Source organism: Lygodium microphyllum, chromosome 2, assembly GCF_053477565.2.
Source record: "Lygodium microphyllum isolate KBCC chromosome 2, Lygodium_microphyllum_v1.1.10, whole genome shotgun sequence".
NCBI lineage: Eukaryota > Viridiplantae > Streptophyta > Polypodiopsida > Schizaeales > Lygodiaceae > Lygodium > Lygodium microphyllum.
Genome location: NC_141136.1, coordinates 84,082,340 through 84,087,003, shown reverse-complemented (window position 1 = coordinate 84,087,003; position 4,664 = coordinate 84,082,340). Strand labels below are relative to the sequence as shown.

At 40.5% G+C, this 4,664-nt stretch overlaps 1 pseudogene; it reads left to right on the top strand.

The window, feature by feature from the left end:
- Nucleotides 1-791: 791 nt before the first annotated feature.
- Nucleotides 792-1,269, top strand: LOC148039964 (glucan endo-1,3-beta-glucosidase 4 pseudogene; annotated as a pseudogene).
- Nucleotides 1,270-4,664: the final 3,395 nt, after the last annotated feature.

Here is a 4,664-nt window from a genome sequence, read left to right as displayed (position 1 = left end):
GTGCATCACGTGGGTTCAAAGGAATGCATTTTTAAAATATCATATTTATACATTATTTACATATAGAAGGGTATAATATAAAGGGATTATTTATAGATTGAATTAAAAAAGGTCATGTTTTGTTCAAGAATAATTCATAGATAAGGATATTTGTAAATAGGCCTTGAATGCATGCGAAGTATAGGATATATATATATAGTAACTTCCGCGAGACCATATAAACCTCTATCCACTATAATAAAGTTCTTATTGTCTGCCTAGCTTTTTCATTCAGGCGAACAGTGCATTGGCAAAGCTCGCATTTATTACAGCATAAGTATAATGTTCAAGTTTTCTCAACATATTTTTATGAAAAGGTGAGTGATATGATTCATTGAGCTCATAGACACAAGTTTTGGCCGATGAGATTAGACCCCTAAAAATATGGTGGGTCCGGATAAGAAAACATTATCCACATAGGCCTCAACTCGTGCGATCGTCTACCAAACATGTGTGATTGCTAGTGTTTCTTTTTGTAGAACGTGATTAGTCCACTTGGTGAGGAGAAATTTTACCGACCTAGTGTGTAACGGGCCAAACTTGTCTTTGTTAGATCTAGGGCTTCGCTGGATCTCCTTAATGGCTGGATGACCGTAGAATATTTCTCTCGTATCGTGCACCTCCTCTGACGTCCTATAATTAGGTACGTCCCCGCCCGTCTTCATTGCAATTTCAGCGTGAGACCAGCGAGCTGCTTGCGTTAGCATAATCACCGATTAGCTCCCATCAACAGCCACTTACTACGATCAAGCATGGCCCGATATTCATCCGCTCTTCAGCTGGCCGCCGCTGCAGTGTTCGTCCAGGTGGTCTCCTTCATCGCGACGGCGTCTCTGTCCGCAGCACTCGCAGGTAGTGTGTAAAATATGCCTTTACAAACTGCGTTGGTGTCTTGGCATGATTATATATCATGTTAACGTTGAACATTATGTCGACCTTTATTTTGCATATGCAGATGATAATATTAATGGCAGCGTCTTCCAATGGTGCATCCTAAAAGATGGCTTAAGCGACGACGCCATACAGTCGGTCATGGCGTGGGCCTGCTCCAATGGAGCCAATTGCACGCCAATAATGCCTGGGAACCCCTGCTACGTTCCCACGGACCTCCACTCCCACGCGAATTACGCCGTGAACGACTATTATCAAAGCATGAAACCCCATGGAGCCACCTGCGACTTCCAGGGAGCCGCCATGCTCGTTTCGTCCAACCCCAGCCGTATGCTATAATATCTCCTAATGCAGCTCGTTGTTAATCTTGATTTATCCTCTAGTCGTCCTGTCATTTCACTTTCTACATTATATGTGTTTGATATCTTTATATCTCGGAGCTTTACTAACTTGACACATGTTTATTCTTCTCGGATGCTTTTGCTACAGCTAATGATCAATGCAACTATCCGGCCTCCGCTTCGACCTAGCACCCCAACTCTGACTTACGGGCATGACTTGTTTAGCTTTAGTTAATGCTCGTCGCCCTTTCTTATTTTATCCACTTGCTTGGACTTGTAATCATTGGCTATTTACGTTGAAGCCACTTCACTTCTCACTAGTGTATTCTTTTGATCGAATCCATGGAAATGCTTTTCATGGTCACTTCCTCTACCTAATGTGAGTATTGCTTTCAAGTCCATCCGGAAAAGTAATTCTCTCTTTCGTGCCCAATCTAAAGATATATGTGATCTCTCTCTTGCCAAGTGATGTCATTCGGGTTTACGAATGTGCTAGTAAACATGTGAATTGACTTTTTTTTTTCACATGAAAGAAGATAATAAAATACCCACTTTGTCTCTATGAAAATCTCTAGGGTTGTAGATGGTTAGCGATGAAATGGTCAAAACAAGTGCAAGATTATCACATGGCAAGTGATTTGTCATTTATTTGCTTAAATGGTATGTATACATGTTACATTGTATTGGTCTCCTTCTTTATATCAAGGACGTTGAATGTTTCTTTTTTAGAGAAATAGTAGCTTGCTCGTCTCGGGCCCCTACAAAGTAAAAAATATGGACGTGTATCTTCGTCCATTAGTCGATGAGCTTAAGATTTTGTGGGAGGAGGGGGTTACTGTGCAAGATATGAGCAGGTGCGATGGTCGGCGGTCAGCCAACATTCGAGCCATTCTCATGTGGACGATGCATGACTTTTCGGGATTGGGAGAGTGCTCAGGTGAGCAAACCTCCGTTCTCGCTGGTAATATCGATATTTTATTTCATTCAATCAAGTATTCACTAGGTCGTGGCTCGCCTTACAGGTCTCGTTACCTCAGGTTATCATACATGTCTACTGTGTGGGCCACAGTTAGACTCTCCATAATACTATTCGATGTGCAGTGGTTCAAAGTGGTACTTGGAGGAGATGGAGCAACAGTTCGACGAGGTCCATCTGGATTTCTCGAAATAGATTTCGAAAAAAAATGGATGGATTTGCGTGACACCTTTGTGTTGCCGGTCCATTGTGAACAGGTGCATAGAGTCATTTGCTTGCTAATTGTAATACGACATGGTTTATGTCACAATGGTTGAACTCGCTTTGTATGTGTTTGTGAACATGCAATCTTCTATCCAAACCCCCGACAACCTCGATGGTGTTATGTTATACCTTCAACTCCTCGAAGTGCGAGAGTATATGATCAAAGTGATGTTCCGGGCATAGACGAAGATAATATGCAAAATAGAGGGGTCGATATTACAAGGGGTGGAGGCCACCGCAAGCTTGGAGCCCGCATCGGCTAACAATGATGGAAATACAGTAGTCCAAGAATTTTTTGAGAATGAGGCAAACTTGTTCTTTTGTGGTGACATGTCTATCGACGTTCCAGTGTATGCAGATTTGTGTCAGGAGATTAATATGAGACCATATAATACCTCATTCTTGGAGAATTGTATTACTCAATTAGTTGTTTAGATCTTCCATAAAGGTACATAAGATATGCATTTTAAGAGGGATTCTTCAAAAATGATTTATATTACTGTACTTTGTATAGTTTAAATTGATTATTCTAACACCATTTTTTATCTGTGCAGGTGACATTTTCAGGATGAGTCGAGGGATGAGCGATGAGGAGTTTCAGGACATGATAGGACGCATGTCTCTAGACTAGCTCGCGAGATTCAGAGAGATGGCAGACCAGGAGCTGTCTCGTTCTTCATCAGGGCGCTCTGCTAGATTTGCTTCAGCGCGATCAGATGCTTCAGCTTCGAGCAGACGATCTCGACGCTCACGATTTGGGCCAGAGGGAGAGATTGCATCGCGATCAGGGGGTGGTGCTATGGAGATACGGATGTGGTGTCTCCGTCTCGTCATTCAGCTGGAGCTGCGTCACCTCCAGGATTTGTCACACCTGTGGGGACGTCTACTCCAGTTACTCCGGCTTTTGCGCAGCCATCAGCAGGTGGCACCCCTTTGAGTGCCACTTTTTACAAAATTTGGCCAAACTCTTCTACTCCTCTAAAGATTATTTGATGGTGCACCAGCCCCTATGAAGGTAACTATATTGATCAACAATTTAATATTGAGCACCGTGTGACCCAACTCAATACTTATGAAAATTAGGAGCCTATTGTATGTGCCATTTGTGCATCTTCTTCCACACATTTCGGGTGCGTGTGCATTGCTAAAAGAGATGAAAAGGATCCTCTTTTCCATAAGGGTAATGTCCTAAAATAAGCATCAAAATAACTAACCTCCAAAGAAACATATAAAACTTACATAAAATGATATGGCATTCCATCTTGGTAAGGTTAGGGTTTTTTCATTTTCTCACATACATAAGTTTGTTGCACTTACTTCAATTATCCCAAATCATGTTAGAGTTTAAGGGCACATTGCCCATCTTACCTATAATCAAGCATAGTTGAGGTTAAAAGTCTTGTAATAGAAAATGTGATAGATATCAAAACCCCAAGGAAAATGGGTTAGCTTCTCAACACACATGTGTTAAGGAGTACCATGAAAAAATTAGATACAAATGTACCTTGCTAATTTCTTGTAATTGTAAAAGTTTTCCAAAAAATTGATATCTTTTCGAGAACTAATAGGCCACTTTAAGATTTTCAGTAATAAAAAATATAATCACTTTGAAGCCCAAAGCATTCAATCAAATAGAGAATTTAGGTGACGAATCAATTCTCATGACAACACCTAGCAAATCTTGAATATTTCAAGCTATAGCTATTATTTTTCATGTTTCTTGTGGTCAAACACCCTCTCAAAAGGAGGTTCCACAATGAGTCAAATACAAATCTATTGTAAAGGGCATTGTTCATGCTTACTTGGCTTTAGAGAGAGCTACTCCACTATCTTCCTTAGTTAATAACCTCTTCTCTTGAAGAAGATAGTGCGTGCTTAAAATATCACAAGATCATGCACTTAGTTGGTATCAACACAAGGTAAATTATAAATAATATAAATGAGGACCATAATGAGCAAAAGCACAAAAAACTTTATAGAGTGGCATTGCCATCTCTAGCACTCCCTCTTGATACCTAATAAATGCTATAGTAACAAGTGATTGATGCTATAACCATGAATACTCAAGTCTCACACATAGACTAGATGTGCCTCAAAGACAATACAAAGAAGATTCAACAATTATGAAGCGTGCGATAAGAAAACAACTTCCC